Below are 17,287 nucleotides of genomic sequence, written 5' to 3'. Positions count from 1 at the left end.
GCCTACAGTAGTCTATTTGAGAGTGTTTGAAAGGTGCTTAAGAATACAATATTTCATTATGATAAAAATGTTTTGTCAACGCGTCATAGGCTGCAGGACATAGGCACGGAGTTTTATAAATGTTTTTTATTTGACACAGGTGTGGGGAAACTAAAGTAGGCTACATTTTGGTACAGCCCAGTATTGCATGATTGTCACCGTGTGGGACCCCCAAAAACCAGGACAGGGCGGAAATTCAACTCTTGGTTGGCAAAAAGCGCGCGACAATGACGCGCGCGTGCCTGGAGAATAAGATTCAGTGGAGAGAGTTCCAACGGAAGGTCTCGCTCTAGCGCCGGTGCTGGAGTCATGCCAACGCTGTAGCCCTAACCACAAACCCTAACCCGCTGTGCTGCTTGTCGGACAGTGTGTGTGACTTGCATACGGGTTGCTGCGACGGCTGAGGACCAGAGTGCTTTTACCGGATACCGTTTGATTTCGGGAGTGTTTTCAGTCTAGGTCCGAGACAGGGCAGAGGGAAAACGCATATTGCGCTATGAAAAGGACTTTGAGTTGAGTGGAATTCCGAACGAACCGTGGACAAGCAAGGACTCAACGACGGAGAAACAAAACGGCAGTTGGATAAAGACAAGAGGGAAGAAAGAAAAGGACGTGATTGAGAGAAAGGATCACCTTACGGGTAAGTGGGAACTGCTTTATAAGGGCATAAAGTTATCTTTTTTTGACTACACGGTAATAACACCTCTGTGGTAATAATATTTGATTCGTTGGTGGCATTTGGAATACACTTGTAGCTTTGTCAGACACGCTTGTTTTGACACAAGTACAGTGGTATTGAATCTCAGATAAGTGTTTATTTTATTACAGGCTATTATTAAACCGTGGACCAAAAATATTCTAAACAGTCTGGCGGTTTTGCTAACGATATCCTCTATGTCAAGCCAGGAATATTTTAAGGAAAGTTCACCAAAAATATCTTGGTAGAATAATTCCCGCGTCTGAAATGCCACACAGCTGTACCCTCTTCTGTGCGTAATTGCCATTTTTACGCATAGCCGTAATGACGGTTAATGACGGTTGATGGTATGAAAATGTGAATGGGGTGGATCAGGGTGTGGACACATACGCGCTGTCAGACAGATCATAGCTGTAATGTCAGAGTGGTTCTAAACTGTTATAGTTCATTTATCAATGTAAACGTTGGCAATTAGTCTGTCATCAGGTTTGTTTGTTTGTTTGATTGATTGATTCAACATGAGCATTATTCAATGATTAGATGTGAATCCAGCTGTCATGTCATTTTTGGCACACACACACACACACACACACACACACACACACACACACACACACACACACACACACACACACACACACACACACAGCCAGACTGTACTGGACTATAATACAGGTCCGATTTGTTTGTGGTCAGCTTGGTCCAGTCAAATTAGCATCACCTACTTTTCTCTGTTTTTCCTTAGTTTATGTTGCTGAGAAAACTGCTAAATGACACTATGAATTACCATTTAGTGTGCTGTGTGTGCAGGTGCATGATGCAATATAATTTGTCTGACACAGACGTGCGTGCGCGTGTGTGTTTTTTTATATTTCACTAAATTGCTTATCTGAAATGACCATAGTGTGCTGTGTGTGCTGATAACATGATGCAAATAAATGAGATTTTTATAGTCCTATGTTTGCATGATATGGGGGTGTGAGATTATATTTGAGTAATGTAAATCTTTGGTCTATTTTCATTTTCATCTGTTGAAAATAATACATTTGTGAATTATGATGGCTAATAATACCTTCTTCAGTCTAATCCTATTTACTGTAGGATAGAGATCCAACCCAGTCCGCACACACGCACATACATAAACACACATACACACGCATACCTACATATGTACACAAGCCCGTTTACACACACACACACACACACACACACACACACACACACACACACACACACACTCTGGAGTACACTTCCATTGGAAATAAAATTTCCATTTACTGTGCAGACATACGGCAGTACATATAAACATAGACCAAAACACTGTATTGTTTTTACGGTATCTTACTGGCAGCCAGTTACTGTGAGGAGACAGAACTCTACATCACCTTTACTCCAAACACAGAAACGCATACAATGCTCTCCCTCGCCCTCCATTTGGCAAATCTGACCATAACCATTTTGTCAGAGTGCTCAAGGAAGCAGGAGGGTTGAAGTCAGGCGCAGGAGACACAAGTCCGTGAACACACGTTTTAATAAATAATCCACACTTGCCAAAAACAGGTAGGGCAGGGCAAAGTCACACAAATACCCATAAACAGCCCGAACACAGCGTAGGGACGCAGCCCTACGCTGGGAAAAAACACCTGTACCCCAGGTACCCCTACACAGAACGACTAAATAACCCCCCCCCCCCCCCACACTAATGAACTGATACTAAAAAGGTGCAAATCTAAACTAGACCTGACCAACAGAAAATAAACAGAGGATCGGTGGCAGCTAGTAGGCCAGCGACGACGACCACCGAGCACCGCCCGGGCGAGGAGGGGCGCCACCTTCCGTCGATGTTGTGACAAATATTCTCCAAATCTGACCATAACTCAAATCTGACCATAACCCTATTCTCCAAATCTGACCATAACTCAAATCTGACCATAACCCTATTCTCCAAATCTGATCATAACTCAAATCTGACCATAACCCTATTCTCCAAATCTGACCATAACTCAAATCAGACCATAACTCTATTCTCCAAATCTGACCATAACCCTATTCTCCAAATCAGACCATAACCCTATTCTCCAAATCTGACCATAACTCAAATCTGACCATAACTCAAACAGGAAGTACCAGTGACACGCTCAATACGGAAGTGGTTCGATGAAGCATATGCTAAGCTACAGGATTGTTTCACTGGCACAGACTGGAATATGTTCCAGGATTCAGCCAATGGCATTGAGGAGTTTACCACATCAGTCACCTTCTTAATTAATAAGTGCATCGATGACCTCATCCCCACAGTGTCCAAACATACATACCCCAACCAGAAGCAATAGATTAAAGGCAACATCCGCACTGAGCTAAAGGCTATGATGGCGCCGACAGACATGGAAGCTCTGCTTCTAGGTCCGATGCAACTTTGTAGTATTTTGTTTTTTTGTGTGTTATTTCTTATTTCTTATATTATTAGCCCAGAAAGTGTTTGCGTTATTACATACAGCCGGAAAGAACTTTTGGATATCAGAGCTGCAGTAACTCACCAGCATAACGACCAGGAATACGACTTTCCCGAATTGGATCCTTTGTTCGTACCCCCCAGGGCAATTGAATGTATCCCAGAGGCTGCTCCAAGATGCTGCCGCCGGAGAAGAGGTATTTGGAGGGGACTTCTAGTCTGACTCAGGAGGCATGCACACCATCCACCACTTCCGAGTGTATTACTTGCTAATGTCAAGTCCCTGGACGATAAAGTAGATGAGCTCAGGGCGAGGATCTCTTTCCAGAGAGACATCAGGGACTGTAACATACTTTGTTTCACAGATTCATGGCTCTCTCCGGATATACTGTCCCGTCCATACAGCCAGCTGGGTTCTCAGTACATGGCACAGACAGGAATAAAGAACTCTCTGGGAAGAAGAAAGGCAGGGGTGTATGTTTCATGATTAACTACTCATGGTGTGATTGTGGTAACGTACATGAATTCAAAGTCCTTTTGTTCACTCGACCTAGAATACCACACAATCAAATACCGACTGCATTGCCTCCCAAGAGAATTCTCTTCGATTATAGTCACAGCCGTGTATATTCCCCCTCAAGCCGATACCACAACGGCCCTCAAGGAACCACACTGGACTTTGTGCAAACTGGAAACCACATATCCTGAGGCTGCATTTATTGTTGCTGGGGATTTTAACAAAGCAAATTTGAGGAAAACACTACCGATGTTCTATTAACCTCTCTCGGGTATGTGGGACGAAATCGTCCCACCTAGTCAACAGCCAGTGGAATCGAGTGGCGCGATATTCAAAAACCTTAAAAATGCTATTACTTCAATTTCTCAAACATATGACTATTTTACACCATTTTAAAGACAAGACTCTCGTTAATCTAACCACATTGTCCGATTTCAAAAAGGCTTTACAGCGAAAGCAAAACATTAGATTATGTCAGGAGAGTACCCAGCCAGAAATAATCACACACCCATTTTTCAAGCTAGCATATAATGTCACAAAATCCCAAACCACAGCTAAATGCAGCACTAACCTTTGATGATCTTCATCAGATGACACTCCTAGGACATTATGTTATACAATGCATGCATGTTTTGTTCAATCAAGTTCATATTTATATCAAAAACCAGCTTTTTACATTAGCATGTGACGTTCAGAACTAGCAAACATACCGAAAACTTCCGGTGAATTTACTAAATTACTCACGATAAACGTTCACAAAAAACATAACAATTATTTTAAGAATTATAGATACAGAACTCCTCTATGCAATCGCGGTGTCAGATTGTAAAATAGCTTTTCGGCGAAAGCACATTTTGCAATATTCTGAGTAGATAGCTCGCCATCACGGCTAGCTAATTTGACACCCACCAAGTTTGGCGTTCACTAAACTCAGAATTACTATAAGAAAAATTGGATTACCTTTGCTGTTCTTCGTCAGAATGCACTCCCAGGACTTGTACTTCATCCACAAATGTTGTTTTGGTTCAAAATAATCCATAGTTATGTTCAAATATCCTCTGTTTTGTTCTTGCGTTCAAGACACTATCCGAACGGTGACGCGCGGACGCATGTCGTGACAAAAAAATTCAAAACATTCCATTACCGTAATTCGAAGCATGTCAAACGCTGTTTAAATTCAATTTTTATGTGATTTTTCTCGTAAAATAGCGATAATATTCCGACCGGGAGACGTCGTTTTCGTTCAAAGACTCAAAGAAGAAAATGGACTCTTCACGTGCACGCGCGCCCCCGTTTCATTGTTCTCAGATCGACCACTATCCAAATGCGCTACTGTTTTTCAGCCAGGGGCTGCAGAGTCATCATTCAACGTTCTGGCGCCTTCTGAGAGCCTATGGGAGCCTTAGAAAATGTCACGTTACAGCAGAGACCCTCTGTTTTTGATAAAGAGGGTATAGAAGGCCAAGAAATGGTCAGAAAGTGCACTTCCTGTACAGAATCTTCTCAGGTTTTGGCCTGCCATATGAGTTCTGTTATACTCACAGACACCATTCAAACAGTTTTAGAAACTTTAGGGTGTTTTCTATCCAAATCAAACAATTATATGCATATTCTAGTTACTGGGCAGGAGTAATAACCAGATTAAATCGGGTACGTTTTTTATCCGGATGTGAAAATACTGCCCCCTACCCTAGAGAGGTTAACACATTGACTAGAGTACTCGCACTGCTGAAACACTCATCCACTGCTACTCAAACTTCCAGGATGCCTACAAGGCCCTCACCCGCCCTCCATTCGGCAAATCAGATCATGACTCCATTTTGCTCATCCCTTCCTATAGGCAGAAACTCAAACAGGAAGTACACGTGCTAAGGTCTATTCAGCGCTGGTCTGACCAATCGGAATCCATGCTTTAAGATTGTTTTGATCACGCGGACTGGGATATGTTCTGGGATGCCTCTGAGAATAGCATTGACGTATACACGGACACAGTGACTGAGTTCATCAGGAAGTATATAGGGGATGTTGTTCCCACTGTGACTGTTAAAACCTACCCAAACCAGACACTGTGGATAGATGGCAGCATTTGTGCAAAACTGAAAGTACGAACCACCGCATTTAACCATGGCAAGGTGACTGGGAATATGGTCGAAGACAAACACAGTGTAGTTGTTACCTCCGTAAGGCAATCAAACAGGAAAAACATCAGCACAGAGACAAAGAGGAGTCACCCGCTTTGAGGATAACACAGTGCCACCGACGTGGCCCGCTCCCAAGGACTGTGGGCTTTCATTCTCTGTGGCCGACGTGAGTAAGACATTTAAACGCGTTTACACTTGCAAGGCTGCCGGCCCAGACGGCATCCTAGCCGCATCCTCAGAGCATGCGCAGACCAGCTGGCTGGAGTGTTTATGGACATATTCAATCTCTCCCTGTCCCAGTCTGCTTTCCCCACTTGCTTCAAGATTTCCACCATTGTTCCTGTACCTAAGAAAGCGACGGTAACCGGACAAAATGACTATCGCCCCGTAGGACTCACTTCCGTCATCATGAAGTGCTTTGAGAAGCTAGTTAATATCACCTCTACCTTACCTGACACTCTAGACCCACTTCAATTTGTATACCGCCCCAATGGATCCACAGACGAAACAATCGCCATCGCACTGCACACTGCCCTATTCCATCTGGACAAGAGGAATACAGTTGAAGTCAGAAGTTTACATACACTTAGGCCGGAGTCATTAAAACTCGTTTTTAAACCACTCCACAAGTTTCTTGTTAACAAACTACAGTTTTGGCAAGTCGGTTAGGACATCTACTTTGTGCATGACACGGGTAATTTTTCCAACAATTGTTAACAGACAGATTATTTCACTTATAATTTTCTGTATCACAATTCCAGTGGGTCAGAAGTGTACATACACTAAGTTGACTGTGCCTTTAAACATCTTGGAAAATTCCAGAAAATGATGTCATGGCTTTAGAAGCTTCTGATAGGCTCATTGACATAATTTGAATCAATTGGAGGTGTACCTGTGGATGTATTTCAAGGCCTACCTTCAAACTCAGTGCCTATTTGCTTGACATCAAGGGAAAATCAAAACAAATCTGCCAAGACCTCAGAAAACAAATTGTAGACCTCCACAAGTCTGGTTCATCCTTGGGAGCAATTTCCAAACGCCTGAAGGTACCACTTTCATCTGTACAAACAATAGTACGCAAGTATAAACACCATGGGACCACGCAGCCGTCATTCCGCTCAGGAAGGAGACACATTCTGTCTCCTAGAGATGAACGTACTTTGGTGCAACAAGTGCAAATCAATCCCAGAACAACAGCAAAGTTGTGAAGATGCTGGAGGAAACAGGTACAAAAGTATCTACATCCACAGTAAAACGAGTCCTATATCGACATAACCTGAAAGGCCACTCAGCAAGGAAGAAGCCACGGCTTCAAAACCGCCATAAAAAAGCCAGACTACGGTTTGCACTGGCACATGGGGACAAAGATCGCACTTTTTGGAGAAATGTCCTCTGGTCTGATGAAGCAAAAATAGAACTGTTTGGCCATAATGACCATCGTTATGTTTGGAGGAGAAAGGGGGAGGCTTGCAAGCCGAAGAACACCATTCCAACCGTGAAGCACGGGGGTGGTAGCATCATGTTGGGGGGGTGTTTGCTGCTGGAGGTAGTGGTGCACTTCAGAAAATAGATGGCATCATGAGGGAGGAAAATTATGTGGATATATTGAAGCAACTTCTCAAGACATCAGTCAGGAAGTTAAAGTTTGGTCGCAAATGGGACTTCCAAATGGACAATGACCCCAAGCATACTTCCAAAGTTGTGGCAAAATGGCTTAACCTCTATGGGACCGGCGGGACGAATTCGTCCCACCTACGTAACAGCCAGTTGAATCCAGTGGCGCGATTTTTAAAACGTTTGAAATACTATTACTTCAATTTCTCAAACATATGACTGTTTTACAGCTATTTAAAGACAAGACTCTAGTTAATCTAACCACACTGTCCGATTTCAAAAAGGCTTTACAACGAAAGCAAAACATTAGATTATGTCAGGAGAGTGCCCAGCCAGAAATAATCAGACACCCATTTTTCAAGCTAGCATATAATGTCACAAAAACCCAAACCACAGCTAAATGCAGCACTAACCTTTTATGATCTTCATCAGATGACACACCTAGGACATTATGTTATACAATACATGCATGTCTGTTCAATCAAGTTCATATTTATATCAAAAACCAGCTTTTTACATTAGCATGTGACGTTCAGAAAAAGCCTACCTGCTAAATTACTCACGATAAACGTTCACAAAAAGCATAACAATTATTTTAAGAATTATAGATACATTACTCCTCTATGCACTCGATATGTCCGATTTTAAAATAGCTTTTCGGATGAAGCACATTTTGCAATATTCTAAGTACATAGCCCAGCCATCACGGGCTAGCTATTTAGACACCCACCCAGTTCAGCCTTCACCAAAATCACATTTCCTATAAGAAAAATGGCCTTGCCTTTCCTGTTCTTTGTCAGAATGCACTCCCAGAACTTCTTCTTCAATAACAAATGTAGGTTTGGTCCCAAATAATCCATCGTTATGTTCCATCAACGACGTTTTGTTCGTGCGTTCTAGACACTATCAGAATGCTAAATCACGGTCGTGCGCATGGCGCAGAACGTGACAAAAAAATTCTAAATATTCCATTACCGTACTTCGAAGCATGTCAACCGCTGTTTAAAATCAATTTTTATGCAATTTATCTCGTAGAAAAGCGATAATATTCCGACCGGGAATCTGCAATTAGCTAAACAGCCGAATGAAAATACTCCACGGGGGCGAATCGCGCACGCGCCTAGTTCTATTGTGACCTGATGGGACACTTGGAAAAGGAGATAATGTGTTTCAGCCTGAGGCTGCCTCGTCATCGTTCAGGTTTTTCCCGGGTTCTGAGAGCCTATTGGAGCCCTAGGAATTGTCACGTTACAGCTAAGATCCTGACTCTTCAATAAACAGAAGCAAGAACAACAACACCTTGTCAGACAGGGTACTTCCTGCATGAAACCTTCTCAGGTTTTTGCCTGCCATAGGAGTTCTGTTATACTCACAGACACCATTCAAACAGTTTTAGAAACTTTAGGGTGTTTTCTATCCAAACCTGAACAATAATATGCATATTCTAGCTTCTGAGTTGGTGTAGGAGGCAGTTAAAAATGGGCACATATTTTTTCCAAAATTCTCAATGCTGCCCCCTAGCCCGTAGAGGTTAAGGACAACAAAGTCAAGGTATTGGAGTGGCCATCACAAAACCCTGATCTCAATCCCATAGAACATTTGTGGGCAGAACGGAAAAAGCGTCTGCAAGCAAGGAGGCCTACAAACCTGACTCAGTTACACCAGCTCTGTCAGGAGGAATGGACCAAAATTCACCCAACGTATTGTGGGAAGCTTGTGGAAGGCTTCCCGAAACGGTTGACCCAAGTTAAACAATTTAAAGGCAATGCTACCAAATACTAATTGAGTGTATGTAAACTTCTGACACTGGGAATGTGATGAAAGAAATAAAAGCTGAAATAATCATTCTCTCTACTATTATTCTGACATTTCACATTCTTAAAAAATAAAATGGTGATCCTAACTGACCTAAGACAGAGAATTCTTACTAGGATTAAATGTCAGGAATTGTGAAAAACTGAGTTTATATGTATTTGGCTCAGGTTTATGTAAACTTCCGAATTCAACTGTACCTTTGTAAGTATGCTGTTCATTGACTATAGCTCAGCCTTCAACACCATAGTACCCTCCAAGCTCATCATTAACTTCATTAGGGTAGGGGGCACTATTTTCACCTCCGGATGAAAGCGTGCCCAAAGTAAACTGCCTGTTACTCAGGCCCAGAAGCTAGGATATGCATATAATTAGTAGATTTGGATTGAAAACACTCTAAAGTTTCTAAAATAATGTCTGTGAGTATAACAGAACTGATATGGCAGGTGAAACCCTGAGGACAAACTCCCCCCCCCCCCCCCCCCCCCCCAAAAAAAAATGCAGTTTACCACTATTTTCAATGGCTAGTATTTTAATAACAATGCCAAGTCCTCCCAGATTGCAGTTCGTAGGGCTTCCACTAGATGTCAACAGTCTTTTGAAAGAATTTCAGGCTGGTTTTTGGAAAAATGACCCAGAAATTGTAGTTTTTCTAGGTGGCTCCCATTTTACCTTCAGTTTTTCCAAGCGCGTGGAGGAAAGCGCGTTCTTTCTTATTTATCTCCGGTAATGAACATAGTATTGTCCGTCTTAAATGGTATCGTTTATTTGCGTATTAGGATACCTAAGGTTTGATTATAAACGTTGTTTGACTTGTTTGGAAAAGTTTATTAGTAACGTTTGGGATTCATTTTGTATGCATTTTGATGGAGGGAAACTGAGTGGATTATTGACTGAAGCGCGCCAGCTAACTGAGTTTTTATGGATATAAAGAAGGACTTTATCGAACAAAAGGACCATTTGTAATGTAACTGAGACCTTTTGGAGTGCCAACAGAAGAAGATCTTCAAAGGTAAGGCATATATAATATCGCTATTTCTGACTTTCGTGTTGCAACTGCCTGGTTGAAAATTATTTGTCATGCATTTGTATGCGGGGCGCTGTCCTCAGATAATCGCATGGTTTGCTTTCGCCATAAAGCCTTTTTGAAGTCTGACACCTTGGCTGGATTAACATGAAGTTAAGCTTTATTTTGATGTATAACACATATATTTTCAAGAATGTTAAATATTTGAATTTAGTATTTTTGAATTTCGCGCTCTGTAATTTCACTGGATGTTGGCCAGGTGAGACGCTACTGTCCCACGTACCCTAGAGAGGTTAAGCTCGGGGCCCTGGGTCTGAACCCCACCCTGTGCAACTGGGTCCTGGACTTCCTGACGGGCACCCCCCCCAGGCGGTGAAGGTAGGAAACAACACCTCCACTTTGCTGATCCTCAACACAGGGGCCCCACAAGGGAGCGTGCTCAGCCCCCTCCTGTACTCACTGTTCACCCATGACTGCATGGCCACGCATGCCTCCAACTCAATCATCAAGTTTGCAGATGACACAACAGAGGTAGGCCTGATTTCCAACAACGACGAGACTGCCTACAGGGAGGATGTGAGTTCCCTGGCGGAGTGGTGCCAGGAAAATAACCTCTCCCTCAACGTCAACAAAATGAAGCAGCTGATCGTGGACTTCAGGAAACAGCAGAGAGAGCACGTCCCTGTCCACATCGACAGGACCGCAGTGGAGAAGGTGAAAAGCTTCAAGTTCCTTGGCGTACACATCACCGACAATCTGAAATGGTCCACCCACACAGACAGTGTGGTGAAGAAGGTCAGGCTTTATCACCGCCTGATACGGCAACTGCAGGGCTGTCCAGACGGTGGTGCGGTCTGCCCAACACATCACCAGGGGCACACTGCCTGCCCTCCAGGATACCTACATCACCCAATGTCACAGGAAGGCCAAAAATATCATCAAGGACATCAACCACCCGAGCCACTGCCTGTTCATCCCACTGCTATCCAGATGGTGAGGTCAGGAATTAATCCGTTAAAAAAAAATAAAAAAAATGATATAGCCTAGATTAAAACTAGCATTATTACAGGCAACCCAGAGTATCATCTTGTATGATATCCAGAGGGAATTCAGAAATGATATGGGCATCAAGGAAAAATATGGATTTCATATTTGTCAAATTATTGAGCATGTACTGAAAACTCAGAAATGCATAAGAAATCGTCCTTATTTTCTCCTACATCATAAAGCATATCAAGATCTTCCTATGTTAAATGTGCTGAGAAAACACAGATATGCGATGTACAGTACATTCGGAAAGTATTCAGACCCCTTGATTTTTCCACATTTTGTTTTGTTACAGCCTTAATCTAAAATTGATTACAGTGTTTTTTCCCCCCTCATCAATATACACACAATACCCCATAATGACATCACAATACTCCATAATGACAAAGCAAAAACACTTGTTTAGACATTTTTGCAAATGTATTAAAAATGAAAAACGGAAATATTACATTTACACAAGTATTCAGACCTTTTACTCAGTGATTACAGTGATTACAGCCTCAAATCTTCTTGGGTATGATGCTACAAGCTTGGCACACCTGTATTTGGGGAGTTTCTCCCATTCTTCGCTGCGGATCCTCTCAAGCTCTGTCAGGTTGGATGGGGCGCGTTGCTGCACAACTATTTTCAGGTGCCTCAGTCACTGCAGCTGAAAAACATCCCCACAGCATGATGCTGCCACCACCATGCTACACCGTAGGGATGGTGCCAGGCTTTCTCCAGATGTGACTCTTGGCATTCAGGCCAAAGCGTTCAATCTTGGTTTCATTAGACCTGAGAATGTTGCTTTCCGTGGTCCGAGAGTCTTTAGGTGACTTTTGGCAAACTCCAAGCGGGCTGTCATGTGCCTTTTACTGAGGAGTGGCTTCCATCTGGCCACTCTACCATAAAGGCCTGATTGGTGGAGTGCTGCAGAGACGGTTATCCTTCTGGAAGGTTCTCCCATCTTCACACAGGAACTCTAAAGCTCTGTCAGAGTGGCCATCAGGTTCCTGGTCACCTCTCTGACCATGGCCCTTCTACCCCGATTGTTTGGCCAGGCAGCCAGCTCTAGGAAGAGACTTAATGGTTCCAAACTTCTTCCATTTAAGAATGATTGAGGCCACTGTATTCTTGGGGATCTTTAATGCTGCAGAAATGTTTTGGTACCCTTCCCCAGATCTGTGCCTCGACAAAATCCTGTCTGACCTCTACAGACAAGTCCTTCGACCTCATGGCTTGGTTTTTGCTCTGACATGCACTGTCAACTGTGGGACCTTATATAGACAGGTGTGTGCCTTTCCAAATCATGTCCATTCAATTGAATTTAACACAAGTAGAAACATTTCAAGGATGATCAATGGAAACAGGAAGCACCTCAGCTCAATTTCGAGTCTCGTAGCAAAGGGTGTGAATACTTGTGTAAATAAGGTATTTCGTTTTTTTATGTTTAACAAATTTGCAAAAAATTCAAATAAACTGTTTTCGCTTTGTCATTATGGGGTATTGTGTGTAGATTGCTGAGGATTTTTACAAAGTTTAATCCATTTTAGAATAAGGCTGTAATGTAACAAAAAGTCAAGGTGTCTGAATACTTTCCGAATGCACTGTATACAGTCAGTATTTGTCAACATGAAGAAAGAAAATAGGATGTCACATATCTCAGGATATTGAATGAGTCATATCCGGCCACAGGAAATATCACAGGAAATATGTGTGATATTCGGATTGATCCCAATATCATGTCGAAAAGACACATCTGGATTCAGACTTTTTCAGGGTATGGTACATATTCACCAAACTCTAAATATTCTGTAGAATATCAAACACATGTCATGTGAAGATATCCTCTGATATGGACCCTTTTTACCCAGTGGGGGTTTTGAGTGGTGTAATTTAACAAAGTGGAAATGCTGAAAGTTTTTGGATGCTGGCTGATTCACATTAGAGAGGAGGAAATCGCTTTTCCTTGAATAGATTTTAGCAGGGTTTTTTTTTACATTAAAAGAGAAAGAGAGCATCTGTTTGTGTGTGTATGTGCACTGTACCCATTGGTCAGCTATAGGATTAACCCCCCCCCCATCATCTCAAATTGCTTTGACTACCGTTAGATAGATAGGTTAAACTGAGTTTAGGCAATGTAGCCTAGTTTCTAGTTTCAGTCCTAACATGATTTTACAAGCAGAGAGTTGAGAGGTTGAAGTCAAACACTATGTCCCTACATGGCTAAGGATTAGCTGTGTTGGACATGAGTCAAAGGATACCTCCGAAATGGCACCCTATTCACTATGTAGTCTACTACGTTTCAACAAACTACAATATGTAGTGTACCTATGACTACATAAATCATAGGGTGCCATTTGGGACTAAGCCAAATGATAGATTGATTTAATGAAGGGCCATTATGGAGGGGAGGGGTAGAGGCGGAGTGCGAGACAGAGGGAGAGTGTGATGGGGAGAGAAAGAGGGAGAGAGAGAGTGATGGAGAAAGTGAGAGAGAGTGATGGAGAAATAGATTGAGAGAGAGTGATGGAGAAAGAGAGAGAGAGAGAGAGAGATTGAGAGAGAGTGATGGAGAAAGAGAGAGAGAGAAAGAGAGAGAGAGAGAGAGAGAGAGAAAAAGAGAGACAGGGTTACAGTTTGACTGTGTGGTTTCTGTGTGTGTTGTCTGATAGGGGTCATATAGGGGTGATCCAACTACCTGTCTCCATTATTACACAGTCATATAGGGGTGATCCAACTACCTGTCTCCATTATTACACACAGTCATATAGGGGTGATCCAACTACCTGTCTCCGTTATTACACAGTCATATAGGGGTGATCCAACTACCTGTCTCCATTATTACACACAGTCATATAGGGGTGATCCAACTACCTGTCTCCATTATTACACAGTCATATAGGGGTGATCCAACTACCTGTCTCCATTATTACACACAGTCATATAGGGGTGATCCAACTACCTGTCTCCATTTTTACACAGTCATATAGGGGTGATCCAACTACCTGTCTCCATTATTACACAGTCATATAGGGGTGATCCAACTACCTGTCTCCATTATTACACACAGTCATATAGGGGTGATCCAACTACCTGTCTCCGTTATTACACAGTCATATAGGGGTGATCCAACTACCTGTCTCCATTATTACACACAGTCATATAGGGGTGATCCAACTACCTGTCTCCATTATTACACAGTCATATAGGGGTGATCCAACTACCTGTCTCCATTATTACACACAGTCATATAGGGGTGATCCAACTACCTGTCTCCATTATTACACAGTCATATAGGGGTGATCCAACTACCTGTCTCCGTTATTACACAGTCATATAGGGGTGATCCAACTACCTGTCTCCGTTATTACACACAGTCATATAGGGGTGATCCAACTACCTGTCTCCATTATTACACAGTCATATAGGGGTGATCCAACTACCTGTCTCCGTTATTACACACAGTCATATAGGGGTGATCCAACTACCTGTCTCCGTTATTACACACAGTCATATAGGGGTGATCCAACTACCTGTCTCCATTATTACACACAGTCATATAGGGGTTGCAGGGTGAACTATCAACCACATGTTCCTCTGACAGGCCAGGGACACACACCTGCTGCCGCCTCCCAGAAATAGTAATTGCATTATTACACACACCACGTACAGACGGAGAGAGAGAGACGGGGAGAGAGACAGACGGAGAAAGATAGAGAGAGACGGACAGAGCAAGAAAGAGAGAGAGACGGACAGAGAGAGACGGACAGAGAGAGACGGACAGAGAGAGACGGACAGAGAGAGACGGAGAGAGACGGAGAGAGGGAGAGAGAGGGACGGAGAGGGACGGAGACGGAGAGACGGAGAGAGAGAGACGGAGAGAGAGAGAGATGGGGAGAGAGAGACGGAGAGGGACGAGACGGAACGAGACGGAGAGAGACGAAGAGAGACGGAGAGAGACGGGGAGAGACGAAGAGAGACGGAGAGAGACGGGGAGAGAGAGAGAGATGGAGAGGGACGGAGATGGAGAGACGGAGAGACGGAGAGAGAGAGACGGAGAGAGAGAGACGGACAGAGCGAGAAAGAGAGAGAGACGGAGAGAGACGGAGAGAGACGGAGAGAGACGGAGAGAGACGGAGAGAGCGAGAGAGCGAGAGGGAGAGAGAGACGGAGAGGGACGGAGATGGAGAGACGGAGAGAGACGGAGAGAGAGAGAGATGGGGAGAGAGAGATGGAGAGGGACGAGACGGAACGAGACGGAGAGAGACGAAGAGAGACGGAGAGAGACGGGGAGAGAGAGAGAGAGACGGGGGAGACGGAGAGAGAGATGGAGAGAGACGGAGAGGGACGGAGAGGGATGGAGAGGGATGGAGAGACGGAGAGACGGAGAGAGAGAGACGGAGAGAGAGAGACGGAGAGAGAGACACGGAGAGAGAGAGACGGAGAGAGAGAGAGATGGGGAGAGAGAGATGGGGAGAGAGACGGAACGAGACGGAACGAGACGGAGAGAGACGGAGAGAGACGGAGAGAGAGAGAGAGAGACGGGGGAGACGGAGAGAGAGAGATGGAGAAAGACGGAGAGGGACGGAGAGGGACGGAGATGGAGAGACGGAGAGGAAGAGACGGAGAGACGGAGAGGGAGAGACGGAGAGAGAGAGACGGAGAGAGAGAGACGGAGAGAGAGAGAGATGGGGAGAGAGAGACGGAGACGGAACGAGACGGAACGAGACGGAGAGAGAGAGACGGGGAGAGAGAGAGACGGGGAGAGAGAGAAATGGAGAGAGATGGAGAGAAAGACAGACGGAGAGAGAGAGAGAGAGAGACAGACGGAGAGAGAGAGAGAGACCGGAGAGAGAGACAGACGGAGAGAGAGAGAGAGACAGACGGAGAGAGAGAGATAGAACCTGGGGAAGGTTTTCTGTAGTATCATCAATGTAAGAGTTCTAAACTTCCTTAATAAGCACAATGTCTTGAGTAAAAGCCAAATTGGATTTATACCAAACATCGCACAACTGATCATATTTACACCTTACACACCCTGATAGATAAACATGTCCACCAAAATAATACCAAAATATACGCTTTCTTTATCGACTTCCAAAAAGCATTTGATTCTATTTGGCAAACAGGACTGTTCTACAAAGTTATTGAAAGTGGTGTAGGGGGTAAAACATATGACATAATTAAATCAATGTATACTGGCAATACGTGCAGCATTAAAATTGGTAAGAAAATAACAGAATTCTTTAACCAGGGGCGGGGCCTTCGTCAGGGTTGCAATCTGAGCCCTGCACTCTTCAATATTTACATTAACGAATTGCCCAGTATTCTAGAAAAATCCTCGGCCCCTGGTGTTAGTCTCCACAATTCAGAAGTTAAATGCCTACTCTTCGCAGGTGACCTATGCCTGCTGTCACCCACAGCACATGGCCTACAGCAGAGCCTGGACCTGCTAGAGCAGTACTGCCAGACCTGGGCCCTGGCAGTAAACCCCAAAAAGACTAAAATAATGATTTTCCAGAAGAATTAGACCAAAGTTCTCAATTGGTACAAGATATATAGAGTACTGTACACACTACAATTACTTAGGTTTAAAAATAACCTCAACTGGACACCTTAATGAGGCAGTGAATGAACTGAGAGAAAGCACGCAGGGCATTCTACGCCATTAAAAAGCAAATTGAAATACCTATTAAAATTTGGCTAAAACTAATTGAATATGTCATTGAACCAATTGCACTTTATGGCAGCGAGGTGTGGGGTCCACTTGCAAAACAAGATTTCATCAAATGGGACAAACACCCAATTGAAACCCTACATGCAGAGTTCTGTAAGATTCCCCTACGTGTCCAGAGGAAAACTACAAACAATGCATGCAAGGCAGAATTAGGTCAATATCCACTAATAATAAAAACTCAAAAAAGAGCAATTCAGTTTTGGAAACTGAAATACAGTGACC

General features: G+C 43.5%; 1 protein-coding gene across 1 annotated transcript in view; it reads left to right on the top strand.

The window, feature by feature from the left end:
• Positions 1–347: 347 nt before the first annotated feature.
• Positions 348–17,287, top strand: part of LOC115195000 (5-hydroxytryptamine receptor 2C-like) — a 245,024-nt gene continuing 228,084 nt past the window's right edge. Inside the window, exon 1 of the mRNA XM_029754900.1 lies at positions 348–679. The gene's annotated coding sequence lies outside the window, so the exon portion shown is untranslated. The remainder of the gene's footprint in view (positions 680–17,287) is intronic.

Source organism: Salmo trutta, chromosome 5, assembly GCF_901001165.1.
Source record: "Salmo trutta chromosome 5, fSalTru1.1, whole genome shotgun sequence".
In the NCBI taxonomy this organism is placed as follows: domain Eukaryota; kingdom Metazoa; phylum Chordata; class Actinopteri; order Salmoniformes; family Salmonidae; genus Salmo; species Salmo trutta.
The sequence above is the reverse complement of the archived record's forward strand: the minus strand, read 5'-3'. Positions and strand labels throughout refer to the sequence as shown.